This window comes from Mustela putorius, unplaced genomic scaffold, assembly GCF_011764305.1.
Source record: "Mustela putorius furo isolate JIRA1106 unplaced genomic scaffold, ASM1176430v1.1 tig00000695_pilon_pilon_pilon, whole genome shotgun sequence".
NCBI classification, from domain to species: domain Eukaryota; kingdom Metazoa; phylum Chordata; class Mammalia; order Carnivora; family Mustelidae; genus Mustela; species Mustela putorius.
In genome coordinates this window covers 3,898,071-3,913,686 of record NW_025421447.1, presented here as the reverse complement: position 1 = coordinate 3,913,686, position 15,616 = coordinate 3,898,071, and the positions used below count along the sequence as shown (strand labels likewise).

General features: G+C 45.9%; 3 non-coding genes across 3 annotated transcripts; 1 reads left to right on the top strand and 2 right to left on the bottom strand.

The window, feature by feature from the left end:
• Positions 1 to 9,582: 9,582 nt before the first annotated feature.
• TRNAH-GUG lies at positions 9,583 to 9,654 on the bottom strand. Its single transcript has one exon. It is a non-coding gene; the product is annotated as a tRNA-His (tRNA).
• A 599-nt stretch (positions 9,655 to 10,253) lies between these two features.
• On the top strand, positions 10,254 to 10,327 carry TRNAN-GUU. Its single transcript has one exon. It is a non-coding gene; the product is annotated as a tRNA-Asn (tRNA).
• A 4,079-nt stretch (positions 10,328 to 14,406) lies between these two features.
• TRNAV-CAC lies at positions 14,407 to 14,479 on the bottom strand. Its single transcript has one exon. It is a non-coding gene; the product is annotated as a tRNA-Val (tRNA).
• Between the last annotated feature and the right edge of the window lie 1,137 nt (positions 14,480 to 15,616).

Below are 15,616 nucleotides of genomic sequence, written 5' to 3'. Positions count from 1 at the left end.
ATCCAGGGCAGGTACCTCACCCACAGTCCATCCAGGACCAATTCTAGAAGGTCCTGGGATGGATCCAACAGCCCCCCAGGATTGACATTCCAACAATTTCATGTATCTCCTATTCCACACCTTGATGACAAACATTTATGGCTGTCTCACGCCTTCGTTACAAGGTGCCTGTGGGCACGGGTTCATAGCTCCAAAGCACAGGAGCCAAAGGCCTCTTCAGCGCTGTGGTTTGTTGGGTCAAGTGCGTTGGGTCAACCAGAGGCTGGTTGGGTCAAGTGCGTTTCTCCCTCCTCGTATTGGGTCCCCAACCCTCATCCCCTGGCTCTCCTCCCTCATTCCCCTGGCTCTCCTATTTCCTAACCGAAGTACATGATGTAACTTCTTGCCCAACGCCTCCTGTCCAAAAGGTGCCAGAGGTACACTCGGCTCATTTCCTACAGCCGAAGTGTCTGTGGGTGCTCCTGCGCCGGGACCCTGCCCATCGAGCTCCGCACCAGGCCCGAAATTTCTCGCAGGTTCGTGGGCGACCGCCTGCCGAAGAAATTCCACGCGGCGTATAATGGTGAGAAAGCACGGGGGACGTCGCCCGAAGTCCTCTACATTCCCTCTGGGGCCAAGTCCGAAGGAGGCTCCCCTTCCAGAAACATTGGGGCCCGAGACCCGCCTTCGCATTCCGGCTCCCGGTCCCAGCGCGCCCTCTCGGTCCCTGCCCTGGCTAGCCAGCTGTTCCTCGCCTCTCCCGGATTCTTCCTCTCCCTCCTCGTCTTCCGTTCCCTCTGTGCTCTTGGGAACCGGAAGCCGCGAACCCTCCCACCCACCCATCTCCAACCCGCGGAAAGGACCCAGCCGCCTCTCCCGGGCCTGCGGAGGGAATTGGATCCATGTTTGCCAAACAAAGGGAGAGAGAACCTCCGGCAGCCCGCAACTGGTTCCGTGCTGGTGCTCCTGGCTCAGCCCTTCGACGGGCCTGGAATCCGCTAGAGAAACGCGCGGCTCACGGAGCTGGCCCAGTTAGCGTCTCTCCCACCGCTCCTCTTGAAAGCGCAGGAATATCCTGTGGGGGTCGCTCTTACGGCCCAGAAGACACACGTGACAACGGGTGCTGCCGGAGCCCAGACTTTGCACACCCGACCGCTACTCAACGTCGTTTCCGTCGGCTGGTCCATCCCCGGGAGGGCCTTGGAGACAGGAGGAAGGATGGAGGAGGACGCACTCTTCAGTGGCAATAAAAACTCCACTTTTCTGTGACTTGCCTCACTGTTCCTCTCCTTTCTTCCGTTCTAGCACCTCTAGCATAGAAGAACGGTGGTCTTGCTCTCCTTGGAGACGTGTGTGTGTGTTCTGGTCCATGGCTCCCTTTCCTTCAATGGACATTTATCACAAGTGACTTGTAGAATGGCATTTGTACGAGTCCTCAAATGCTGCAGATTGAAATCACTCAAATATCTATCATTTGTCTTTAGTTTTACGATAATAGGATACTAGCATCATTATCTTTAACACCAGAATTAAAGTGTGACAAATGCAATAACATGTATAAAAACCATAATGTTGCTTGATAATGGCTAGATAGAAAAAGTGCATATTCATTCATGTGAATTTGAAGAAAGAACCAGGCTAATCTGTGGGGGTAGACATCAGAATAGTTTAAAATAGCAGGAATGGATAGCCATTACCTGGAAAGTGTATCAGAGAGCCATACGTGCTTGGCTGATAGAAAATTTCTGTCTTAATTGTGGTGATAATTGAACATTTCAATATTTAAATAGCTGTCCCTTAATTATTTGGGCATTTTGTTCTGTGAACACACATTGCTATTTTCCTTTTCTAGGATAAAAATTAGCTATTCAACGTTAAAGAGTCCAACGTAGACAAGGACAATTCTGGAGTGTATTGCAGACTCCAAAATCTGCTCTTTTTTGTGTAAGAAAGTTTCACTCATGTGTGAAATATTTCCACCAGAAAAGCCCCGATATGACCAGACCATTTCCTTAGGGGAAGCGATACACAGGACTTATTGAGAGCTTGCACATCACATCTTTATGATGAAGTTCTAGAACCTAGGTGAGGTTTGGTGGGCTGAGGTCCGGAGCCGACGACCAAGAAAGAATTCTTGAGACATCTTTGGTGCAAAATGGTGGTTTATTAAAGCACGAGGACAGGACCCGTGGGCAGGAAGAGCTGCTGCCCCGGGTTGTGAGGGATGGCAGGTTATGTACCCTGCTGTTGGGGGAAGGTGAGGGGAAGGGAGGTGTCAGTGGAGTTTTCATATGCTAAAGAGGGCCTACAAGGTGCCAGGATGTTCCAGGCCTGCCTGCCGGAGGCCTTGCCCTTGCTGCTGGATCAGTGTTGTCTTTAGACCGGCCATTAACATTAAGATAGTTGGGAGACTTTTTGGTGGGGTGTCACAATCCTGCTATCAATCGTCTTTGTTAGTGAGATTTAGGACATTTGTAAGCCAAGGGAGACTCCTGTCTAGCAGGATTGGGAGCTCTGCAAGTTAACTATTTGCTTATTGTTCATGGCAGTCAGGGCTGCCTGAGGGATGCTACACTTATGGAGGGGAAAGGGTGCAAGGCGCCAGCTTTTGCTTTGTCCTCAGCCAGCCTCCTGCTCCCTCATCATTCCCCCCTGAACAATTTTGACCCTTAAATCTTTAAGGTGGTTGAAGGTGGAAGTTCTCATCTTCTGTAACTTCTTTGTGCTGAATAGGGGTGTAGAGCTGTCCCTACCTGCTGGGGTCAATATTGATCAGTGGAGGAATGTATAGGGGAGTTACGAAAGGCGGAGGCAGCCGAATCCAGCGCTGACAGTGAAGGAGTGTCTTTGCGCGTGGTAAGGATCATCTGTCGTGGTGAAGTCATTGCAGCAATGGAGTCTCGGCACCAAGTAGAGAAACATGGAACAAAGCAACATATTAAAGTTAATAAGGCGATAAGAATGAGAAGCCCGAAAAGGAGATTTGGCCATAGTCCTCCTTCAAACCAGGAACTTAACCATTCACTGAGAGAGAGAGAAGGATCTTGTAGGGCCTTAATCTGGGTATTCATATCTTTTATTAGTCCTGTGACATTTTTGTGATAGTCTGGAATGTACACACAACATTCTGTCTTGATAATTGCACATGTGCCACCCTGTGCTGCTGTCAGGACTTCTAAGGCCATCCTATTTTGTAGGACTGCCTTGCGTATTTGTGAGACTTCGGTATTAAGTAGGGAGATGCTGTTCAGTGAGTCATTGAGTGCCTTTGTAGTATATTTATTAAGGGCTTCTACATGCCACATGACATCCTCTAGTCCCGCAGATGGAACAAAGATGGATGCTAAGTGATCATACCATTTAAAAACAGATCGTGTCTATCTCTGTTTCAAGTTGGAGAGATTAGCTGGAGTTGTAATGGTTTTAGTAATGCGCCCATGGATCCAGGCAAATCCTAAAGTACAGCGGCCTATCCACCCTGGAGGAAGCCAGGGCCACAGGTTGGTTCCACATATCCAGTGGGTTCCGTTTAGAGCTGGCCATCTAATGCCAGGTCGCCTTACCCAATCAGTAGCAAAACATTCAGTAGCCTGGAGTACTATTATTTGGGAACACATTTCTTATGATAGCCATCCTCGATACTGTGTGTTATTTGTCCAAGTATCCTACGTATGATTCTTTTGTTCCCAGCATAAAACTGCCTTTTAACTGAGCTGTCCAATCGTGGGTGTGAACCACAAATATGTATCCCGGATCTGATATATGCCATCTTCAGTATAGCGATAAGGAGGGTTTTGTAACTTAGGCCCATATTTGCTTGGGGAGTTATGGCTTGGTAGCAATCCCCTTTCCTTCCAAATAGCTCCATGGGCATGTAGTACCAGGAAAGCATATTTGGAGTCAGTATAAATGTTAATTCTTAGACTTTGGCAATTGCAAAGTGCTAGTGAGCACTATGGCACACCTAGCTTTTCTTATTTTTTTCTATGAAAACTACTGTCATCAGAAAACCAACTGTCATTCATATTTTTAACAGGGGCATCTTAAATCTGGACAAATAGAGTAAGCAAGATTAACAACCTTTTTTGCTCTATAGAGAAAGAAGTACAGTGGTCAGGTTCAGGCATACAGGTAACTAGGTTTAAAGTTTGACAAGTTTTAAGTATTATTTCTGGCATATCTGTAAGTATGGCCCAATATTTAATTAGTTGGCCTCCATCACACACTGGTGGCCTTTGATTTCTAAGACAAATCTGGACCTGATGTGAAGTCATTATAGTCAGGGACTGTCCCATAGTGAGCTTTGAGACTCTTTTTATAGGAGGGCTGTTCTAGGTTTCGCTAAAGCATCTGTTTGCAATTGCACCTCAACAGAGGTGGCCTCTAGGATAAATATGACTAAGGGATGAAACCAATAAGAAGACCTTTGAGTGGTCCAGCCTTAACAATATCCTGATTACAGAGGATCATTGTCAAGTGGGAGAAAACTTGTCAAGAGATAAGGGGAGCCCCCCATGAATCATCCAATCCACTCATAAAGAAAGTGGGGTCATCCATTATCTCCACAAGTCCATAGTTAATCCTATGGAGTGTGGTATGGTGGCTTTTAGGCAATTTCATTATCCCAGCCACACATAAGGGGTTAGTTAAGTTATACAATTGTAGGGGAATCAATCCCATTTTCCAGTTGTTTAATCATGTGCTGTGGGGTCTTGTTCATATATCCACAAAATAATAAGATTGACTAAAGAAGCTATTGTGCAACTTTTCTGAAGTTTACCTCAAATTGTTTAGCATAGGTAAACAAACATTTAAAGACAATCAAATCTAGAATTTAACATCCATAAAGGTGTGTTACTAAAACAATTTTTCTCTCTAAAATAACCCTTATTTACAGAGATAGCCAAATCAGGACTAATTCACTTGTGAAACAAGTCCAGTTTTAACAAACTTGGCCTATTATTTACATAAGCTCAGCAAGAACAGTGAGTGTGATCAATAGATCTTTTAGAATCTGCTTTGCTGGAACTTTGTATAAGGAATCTCTAGGTTGAACTTTTAGTAGCCTCTCCGGGCCAGAAGCCAAGCCACATACTTGCCATCAGGCATGCCTGCAATACCTGTTAATTTGGGCGAATGCCTCTTCTGAGTCTCCGCACCTACCAAAGAGTGACATTCTTTACTCACCTGGTGAGGCTGCTGGGAACTCTGTAAGCAAGGTATCAATCAGGCCAACAGTCCCAAGGGGCTTTATGGCTCCAGGTTTCATAAAGTCAACCTTAGTTCCTTTAAACTGTCTGGTCATATCTGAGTCTTTTCAAATATGACATCCCAGTCAAAGCCTTGGTAAAATAACCCGTGTTTCCAATTCTTTCCTGTTACAAGGAGAACAGATTCTTATTGGACTTATGCAAATGACTGATTGCCATGGAAGAAAGAATACTTACTGAGACCTTTTGGTTTCAGAGGGTTCAGATAAAGAGAAAAGGTGAATGCTTTGAGCACTTTTACAAATGAGCACTTTTACATCTCTGTAAAGTTACAGATAACTTAAGAAAAAGTATCCCTAGTCTGGAAGAGCAAACATTAGAGAGAACCAGCAATGTTTAAAGGAAGACAAAACATTAAGAGACACAACACTATAATCTTTTAGTTCATTTAGTCCCAGGTTACTAATTCTGGTGAATGCGGCTTTAGTCCGTTTTGGAAATTCTTACCCATTTCAGTTTTAGGATTTTCAAGCATATCAAATATCTATATTTGTCCTGAAAGTCCTTTACAGGAATCTCCTTGAAGATAATTTTACAAGAGAATTAAAACAATTATAAATGACAAAAATTCAGAATGGATATGGTTAGAGTTGATGAGGAGAGTTTATACAATTTAGCTGCAAGGAAATCAGGTTACAATTTCTGTGACACATAACATTCCCATAATTACAGTATCAAGCGGTGATCTCTCAAAACGTTAAAACTTTAGGAAGTGCGTAGAATCTCTAGAATAGTTATAGTATTTTCCCAAATGTAACCCAATGTTTATCACTGGTTCAGTAGTACTTCATGAGCAACTTCACATACCAAGGAAAAGCATGAGTTAAAGAGATTTACAATTTAAATCTTGTCAACATTTGCTAAAATCTTAGAAAGTGTTGAAGCACATGCCTAAATATAATTAGGGATGTTAAACACCTGATAAAACAAAGCATAGAAACTGGTTTTTCTGGGCAGGCAAAGAGATCAATTGATCTAAGAAAACATTGTCCTTTTGAACAGAGACAATTTCAGTCTTGTACCAACGTACCTTTAAAACCCATTCATTTCAATCTTCATTCATTCTTGACTATAGCTAAAATTCCTTTTCTGAAGATTTCCCTTCACAAACCTTCTACAACTTTCCTTTGCATTCAGGTTTTGTCCCAAGTCGTCATTTCTTTCTAAACAACCATCTCATTTAGGACAAAATTACCTTCCCTTACCTTCCACAAAATGTATTCCCATTCCTTAAGTCTTTCTTACATATCTCCTACTTTCCTACATACAGAGTTTCCCTTTATTTCCATCAGTCTTAGTTACACTAAGCAGAACTTTGTATTCTTAGAAACACCTTTAGTTATTAACCAATTGTGAACTGTTACAACAGAATTCTTCAGGTGGCAAATTTATGAATCAGTTAAGTGGCAAACAAGTTTACCAACAGATTTAAATACTCTTAGTTTCTTTGCAGTAAGAAGTCAAAAGCACAAACCTACATTCAGTAATTAATGACTTAGCATTTTATCCTGTTTGGTTAAGACCTAGATGTCCACAATTTAATTCCATTTGTCATCCAAGCAAAACTTTAAAACTTTCAGGTTACCAAAGACTTTGAAAGCTACTTCAGCAATTACCCATTAGAACTTTGAGATAGATAATTAATTAACCACCAGTTTAGTCATTTCTTTGCTAACAAATTTTACCAAGTAACACAAGCTTATCTGACCTTCAGTAAACTTTGATAGAATAAAACTTCACATTTACTGCTGTTAACTTCAAAGATGCATCTATCTTAATTAAACCAACAAACTTAACTTAGTTCCAATACTGATTTACGTTCCACCTGGGCCCACTCCACTTTGAATGTTTACCTGAGACATGCATGGGAAGATCTGGAGTGGGGGTGTTCTTCTTGCTCCTTGACAGTGAAGAGAGAAGGAGCCGTGGTGCATGATCTAGAGGCTAGTCATGCAGGTTGCACGCGCCTTGGTGCAGAAACAGAAGGGGAAAACAGAGGAAACAAAGTGCTGCCAGGAGGCAGAGAAGGGATTCCAGGTTTCAGAGCTCATAAGCCCCAACAGAGGAGCAGACGCCATGCTTTCCCACCAGCAAGGGGGGAGGGGTTAGGCAGTCCAAGTCAGGCCAGAGAACACAGGGAAACTTCCCCGAAACAAAGAGAGTTTCGGCAGCTGCTTGGGAATATTCCTTATGGTCTCTGTCTCGAGTAAGACCAACCCCAGTTGGCTCCAGTTATAGCCATTAACACGGGACGTGAGTGAGGGAGAAGCCCCCACATCTATTAGGAGTAACCGAGAAATAAAGCCAGAGTCCCCTTTGCTAGGGATGGCCCAGCAACCTGGGTTTACTAGAAGAAGGCTTATTTACGTAATTACCATCCAATATGTCAGGAGAAAGTTTACTAGCTGACTCATTTGGGCAAACACATTCCGCAAAAGCCCCTTAGTCTGGGGTCCTGGTGCAGAGCAATGAAGGCCTAGGTATGAGCAATGCAGGCACCCTAGGTCCATTTGCCCTGTTTCCTGCAGAGATCTAACTGATAGATCCCACTGAGGCCATGCAGTGTTACAGGAGCTCAGTCCTTTCCTAAGTTTTGCAATCCAAATTATTTCCAGTGGGTTAAAAGGCACCCCAAGGTAGAGTCCTTGGGAACTGAAGTCTACTGAGGCCATGCTTCCAGAAAAGTAATGAAGGTCCATTACCAAATCCCCCCTGACTCCTGGGTAGCGTCCCACGCAGGATATGTCAGAGGTTCCTGTGTGTCAAAAGCGACCAGAGGCGTCCCTCAAGATATCGCTATTGATCACCATCCTGCCTTCCCTGGGAAGACATTTCTGCCATAAAAGGCCCTGGAGGGGTGCCGGCGTCCCTCCACTTCCCCATCGCATCCTAGGCTGCTGATGGGTGCCTGGTGAATGGACTAAAACGCTTGTGCCATGCTATCGTATGTCCTGAAGACTGCATACTGTTTTGCCATATTAACCCATGGAAATGCTAGAGAAGTTTTGGCAAGGGGAATTACTCAATTTCATAGCTTTAGGCGGTTTGCAGAAGACACTGACGAGAAACAGTAAAGTCTGAAATCCATCATGGTCTATGCGACATTCCAACACATGTGGCCCTTGCAGCCAACTTCCCTAGGAAACGGTCCCCGGTTGCGTTTTAATTCAATCGGGTACTGGTTTCGGCCGGCTCCCAGTGGAGGTCCCACGGCCAGAAGTGGCTAGACCGGGCATGTGGAGGGGATCACATTAGATCAATCAGGAGGAAACCTCACACGGGAGTCTTAAGATTGGCAGCCGTCCTGGTGACTTAGTTGGCTGTCCCGTGCCCAAGAGAGACAACTTTCTATAAGAACAGGAATAAAGAGAGGCCATCAAGTTTCTGGGTCTTATTGCCATTCCGGCCAGGGTACTAACTTACAGCCAAAAGGCAGACGCTCTCCTCCCCGTGGAGTAGCCACGGGCTAGAGGATTACAGCCTGAGCAATTGACATGCAAGTGTTCCAATAAGCCCATACTCCTTGAAAAAGCCCCTGAAATCAGAGTAAATGGAGAGAAAGTACTCACCAATTTTGCACCGAAGCTCAGAGTCCAAATGTAAAGACTCACAGCCCCACGTTGGGCGCCATATGATGAAGTTCTAGAACCTAGGTGAGGTTTGGTGGGCTGAGGTCCGGAGCCGACGACCAAGAAAGAATTCTTGAGACATCTTTGGTGCAAAATGGTGGTTTATTAAAGCACGAGGACAGGACCCGTGGGCAGGAAGAGCTGCTGCCCCGGGTTGTGAGGGATGGCAGGTTATGTACCCTGCTGTTGGGGGAAGGTGAGGGGAAGGGAGGTGTCAGTGGAGTTTTCATATGCTAAAGAGGGCCTACAAGGTGCCAGGATGTTCCAGGCCTGCCGGAGGCCTTGCCCTTGCTGCTGGATCAGTGTTGTCTTTAGACCGGCCATTAACATTAAGATAGTTGGGAGACTTTTTGGTGGGGTGTCACAATCCTGCTATCAATCGTCTTTGTTAGTGAGATTTAGGACATTTGTAAGCCAAGGGAGACTCCTGTCTAGCAGTTAACTATTTGCTTATTGTTCATGGCAGTCAGGGCTGCCTGAGGGATGCTACACTTATGGAGGGGAAAGGGTGCAAGGCGCCAGCTTTTGCTTTGTCCTCAGCCAGCCTCCTGCTCCCTCATCATTTAGACATTTTCTGTTAAATGGTGACGTGGAGCACGCCCGGGGTTCTCCTCTCTTCTACTGACCATGTTGCACTGTTGTCCCCCCAAAGCGTGGCGGGGAGCGGTTCGTGCGGCTTGAGACACAAAGAAAAACAGACGCTTTGCCGTGACTCGGATTCGAACCGAGGTTGCTGCGGCCACAACGCAGAGTACTAACCACTATACGATCACGGCGCGCCACAGCCGGGGTGGCAAGCTGAGAACTTGCTCTACTAACTTTGACAAATTCATTCCAATTACCGCGCTGCTTTGTTCTCGGTCAACTGCAGGTATTCGTGCTGTTTCCCTCCCTATTCTGATGCATTTATCATCTCCACTGCATCCAGCCCGTGCATCTGTAGGGATCTCCTGGAAAGTAACTTTGCAGCGTTTATGCCTCTCCCACTTCTTTCTCTCTTCGTTACATTGCCTCTCTTGATCCCCGCACCCTTCCCTCCGGCTCCTACCCCCCCCCCCGACCGCAGCCGAGTGGGGCGCCGGCAGGGCAGATAGTAGGCGGGTGAAGGCGAAGCAACTGGTAAAGCCATTACGCGAGGCCACCAGGCGTTCCGCTTCTCTTGGGCCCCTCTTGCCTCAGGCCCGGGGGTCACCGGCGTGGAATGCTGACTGCCCTTCGATACGCCCAACGTACGGGTTTCAAACGCGACAAACACACACCTTTCGGGTTTTCGGAGACTGGAGACTTAACGGCTGTCCTGCAAAGGTGGGTAGCTCCCTCTAGCGTTGAGTGCGTGTGCTTGCTCTCTGTTGGATGGGGAGGCGCGCTTCCACTGGTCTCTGTGGCGCAATCGGCTAGCGCGTTCGGCTGTTAACCGAAAGGTTGGTGGTTCGAGCCCACCCAGGGACGAGGTGGTATTTTTAGAAGGTGACGGTGTTTGCAGTTGTTTCTACCCTGTGCATCCTCTCACCTAAAGGGAGAGAAATGCCTCTATCACCCTCCGGTCCTTAAGTGTTTTGTGTACAAGAGAAGGACCTAAGCCAAGATCGTCACGGATCCTCAGATCCAGAAGAGCTCAGGAGGAAAACAGGTCGCCAGGAATCCTCATGAGTAGAGTCATCGTTGTTAACCTGAATTCCTTTTGACAATGAAGCCTCTTTGTTTGTGTTAGTATTAATTTAACCCTTTCCATTTACTTTTGAAATTAAGTTGGTTTTATGCTATTAGTATCATAAATAATATCTTGGTCCTATGCAGCTAACACTGTACACATCCTTACCGAAGAATGCTGGAAGAGCAATTACATGGTTTCTACATGATTCCATGTTTTTCCTTTTGTTAGTTTATTAGCTATAAATCTTTCTTTTGTTATTTCAGCAACTGCTTTAGGCTTTATAGCTGCATACATCTGTAATTTACCGCAATTGACCTTTAAGTCAACTCATATCTCTTAACATTTTTCCTTTACCTGTCTTTATGCTAGTTTTGTCATGCATTTTATGTTGCATGTTATAAACCTCACAATCCATCGTCATTACCTTTGTTTAATCTGTTCCTTGTTTTCAGAGATTTAAAGATTTTATTTATTTATTTATTTGACACACAGACATCACAAGTAGGCAGAGAGGCCTGTAAGGGTGGGGGCGGGGGGGTGGGAAGCAGGCTCCCTGCTGAACAGAGAGCCCCATGCAGGATGCAGACCTCCATTCCAGGACCCTGGGATCATGACCTGAGCCGAAGGCAGAGGCTTTAACCCACTGAGCCACCCAGGCACCCCCCAAGATTTAAATAATAAGGATAAAAAATTAACAAAATATTAATTAATAAGTAATTAATAAGTAATAAATAAATGATAGTTATTAATTAAATAATAAGGAAAATGAAAATATTTCCCATGCCAATATCATTTCTGTTGTCCTTCATTCCTTTGGCTATGTGCAGAGTCCCATCTGGTATCAGTGTCCTTCTTCCTGGATGACTCCTTTAACATTTTTTGCACTGTGGGTCTGCTGGTGATGAAGTCTTCCAGCATTTGTATGTAAATGTCATTATTCACTTTCATTTTTGAAAGACTTTTTTTGGGGGAAGGAAGCATAGAATTCCATGTTGACTCCCCTCCAGTCATTTAAAGATATTTTCTATAAACAAGCACTCCAGGAAAAACCAGGCCTCCAGTAACAACTCCTTACTTCCTGGAGCAGACATTGCATGTATTTTATACTTCCTAAAATGACAATGATGACCACCTGTACCAACAGCCCAAAGGTATTCACACTTCCTATCAACCTGTTAACCTGTAGCCACTCTATAATTTATAAAAATATGCAGCAACATTATATTAAAAACAGTATTTTGTTATTTCTCTCTCTCTCTGTATATATATTTTAAAGATTTGTTTATTTATCTTAGACACAGGGAGAGAGAGCAGCAGGGAGGAACAGAGGGAGAGGAAATCTCAAGCAGACTCCCCACTGAGCAGTGAGCATGATGCAGGTCTCAGTCTCTGGACCTTGAGATCATGACCTGAGCCAAAATCAAGAGTCAAATGCTTAACCAATGGAACCACTCAGGCACCCCTGTTATTTCTCTTTTAATTAGAAATTGTCCAGGCAATTTTACACATTAATTCAATTTAATATCATTTAAAGAGCTTAATAGATCTTAAAATCTCAAAGGGAGCTGACACATAGTAGAGAAATATATATTGGAATTATGTATTAGATTATACCTAAAACATTTACTGAAATTTGTGAGTGGAATAATTAATAGTGATGATTTCTAGAATTTTAAAAACTTAATCTTCACTTAAAAGATATTATATGGTATATGTTAGGTATCCAGTATATTTAATTTAATGGAACACGTAATTTTATTTTTATTTTTTTAGAGATTTTATTTATTTACTTGACAGACAGATCACAAACAAGTAGAGAGGCAGGCAGAGAGAGAGGGGGAAGCAGGCTCCCCAGCAGGCAGAGAGCCTGATGCGGGGCTCGATCCCAGGACCCTGAGGTCACGACCTGAGCCAAAGGCAGAGGCTTTAACCCAATGAGCCACCCAGGCACCCCGGAACACATAATTTTAAATTGTGTAAAGTTAGTTATTGGAATTACAGTTCGTCAATGACCAATAAAACCAGGATAGGTAATTTAAGATGTTCAGTGTCATTAGGATTCTGAGGAGAAAATTAAACCAAGCCTTGTACAAACTAGAATACTATGCTATCAATATTTTCTAAGTTGTCAGAAAATCGGGAAGACAGCATAGAGCAGTTTTTAGACCAAAATGATTACACCAGTCTGATGTATACAAGGAGTTCTCTTGAGAAACATGACATGAAAAAAAAATGACATGACATTAAACATTTTCTATGTCATAATATGTCAACTATTAAAATAAAAAAATATATATATTTATTTATTTGAGAGAGCAAGCGCATGGAGCAGGGGAATGGGTAGAGGGAGAGAATCTCAAGCAGATTCCCTGCTGAGCAGTGGAGCCCAACATGGGGTCTCTCTTATGACCCTGAAATTATGACCCTGAGCTGAAATTAAAAGTCAGTTGCTTAACTGACTGAACTACCCCTCATTTATTAAAATTATTTGATTTGTTAAAAGTATCTGAGATTTATCCTTACTAACATCTTGAATTTTTTTCCCTTGTACCTAGGACTGAGACCACTAATTTATCCACAGCTAAACCGTTTTTTCCCCTTCTGAGTTACAGATTCAGCAGGAAAGCAAGTACAAAGTATAAAACCTCATCGGTAGCATCCTTGGGCTTCACTGGGGTCATGAAAATGAAAACTCAGTCACTACTCCACTTGAGGGAGTTGAACACACACCAATCATTATGTGTCTGGTTGGACTCAGACTGCAGCTAGGACCAGGTAAAGACATAACAAGACATAACATCTCACCTCTCCCTGCTTGGGAGATGGCTCTGGACCCTCAGGCCAAGCCTCACCAGACTTTAGGGATTCAGAGCAGGGGCTCTCTGCACCGGAAACTTGGGACACACCTACCTCTGGGGATTAAGAATAGGCTTCTTCATGCTGGCAAGCTGGGAAAAGAGTTTCCTTGACTTGGGTAGTGGCTGTCAAAGAGGGGAATGCTAGCCACTAGACTGTCAGTAGACCTTGCAAGATCTCTGCTTTGGCCTTTGCAGTAAAAGTTGGATTTACCAGAGGGATAGACCAAAAATGGGGTCAATTCCCAGCGGCCCAAGGCTCCCTGCTTGCCCCGCTGCTCAGCACCTCTCCCAGCCTCAGCGGCACTTTGGGCTCTGAGGTCTGACCCCAAGCTAACTAGTCGGTGCTCCATTCTAGTCTAGCTTTACCCTGTGTGTGGCAGAGCCAAGGCCATGCTTTCTTAGTGAGCCTCGGTTCCCCGATGAGTAAGGTGAGGGTGAGGAGCAGAGAGTCCCTCTATTAGTGGCCTCCCAACTAGCTCAAGGGCTGTCCTGATGATGGCACCCGAAGGGCTCCTCGGCTCCCCCGTGGGCTCATCGGGTGGAGCCTGAAACGCCGACTCGACGAGTCCCAGGTGCAGTTCGTGTTCTTTGGTTCTGTGGGGGCAAATCCACCTGTTGCGCCAGCGGGCTGGGCTCGGGAAAACCAAGTGTACGGCTCCGGGAGGACGTGGTCGGTTCTCCGAGCCCGGGTGCCTGTCCGCCTGTAGAGCGGATTGAGGCGCCAGAGGAGCAGGTTAGGGGGTTTCTGGAGGTAGAGGAAACGTGCGTTGGGCTTTGTCCCCGGTGCCCTTCTCGGCCTGCCTGACTGGTTGTGGCCCCCGCTCTCCAGCGAGGCCGGCAGCAGACGAACTAGGCCAGGTTGTCAAGTGCGCAATAGGCTGTCAGGAAGCAAGGGAGCTGCAGCCTGGCTTCGTGTTTGTTTCTCTGAAAGGAAAATGAGGCTGCGCACGCTGCCTTGGCTCCAAGCGTCCTCCCTTGTGTGTTGCCAACACGAGGACTAGGGGGCAAAAGGCTGCTGTTTCCGCCCGGTTTCGAACCGGGGACCTTTCGCGTGTGAGGCGAACGTGATAACCACTACACTACGGAAACGAAGCACGCGGCAGGATCTCATGCCGGAGCCTGAACAGCTTCCGTCCTGCCCCTACTGTTGTGCCCACCACCTTCTTTCCTAAGTGCAAAAAGCCCCTGAAAGCCCTCGCGACCCTCCAGGTAAAGGGACCGCAGCCCCGCTGCGGCGCCGGCTTGGGATCCCGCGTCTCCCCCGAGGAAGCGAAGAGCCGGGGGCCGCCGTCAGTCTGGCTTCGGGATCCGCATCAAAGGCAGGGCTTCCACATCCAGAACGACGCGCCCCGGTGCCGAAGGCGCCCCGCCGACTCTCCAGCTCCCGGAGGCGGCGGGTCACGTGCGTCCCAGCCCCAGGCGCCCCCTCCGCCCGGCCGGTGGTCACCCGCCCTCCGGGTCTGTCGGTGGTCCGCTTCGCTGCGGGGCGGTCGGTGCTCTCGGCTCGTGGCCGCTGCTCGGCGCCTGGAATCCTCCCAGGAACCGGAGGACGCGCTCTGCCCGGCCTCCCGCCTGCCCCGCCGCGCCCGCCCTTTCTCTCCGCGCTTCTCCGCGGTCCTCTGGGCAACGGCGGTGCTTCCGATTCCTGCCGCTGTCACTTATTCTAGTTGACTAACTTAAGCCCAACGTTTTAATCATGCTTGTACGTTGTTTTAGGCGGTATCTTGGCAAAGGCTACGTGTTAGGACACGTGTTAGGACACTATTCTAAAATATCCAACACCATACAGGCCAACTCACCATTCCTGGCCAGTACTGAACTCGTTTGAAGACCTGATAAGAGAATAAATCTATTCAGAACCCGGGGGAGTCCATTCAAATTTCAGGATTGTTCGATTTCTCCCTAATCGGTCTTGAGATTCATTTTGAAGAGTTTTTTTGTTTTTGTGTTTTTGTTTTTGTTTTTGTTTTTTAAATTTAAGTCTTAGTTAACATACAGTGCAATGTTGGTTTCTGGAGTAGATTTCAGTGATTCATCACTTACATACAACACGTGGTGCTCATCACAAGTGCCCTCTTTAAGACCCATTACCCATCTAGCCCCCCCCCATTGTTCTCTATCCTTAGAGTCTCTTAAAGTTTGTTTCCTCTTCTTTCCCCCACTTCCGATATGTTCATCTGCTTTCTTTCTTAAATTCCAAAATATGAGTGAGATTATATGGTTTTT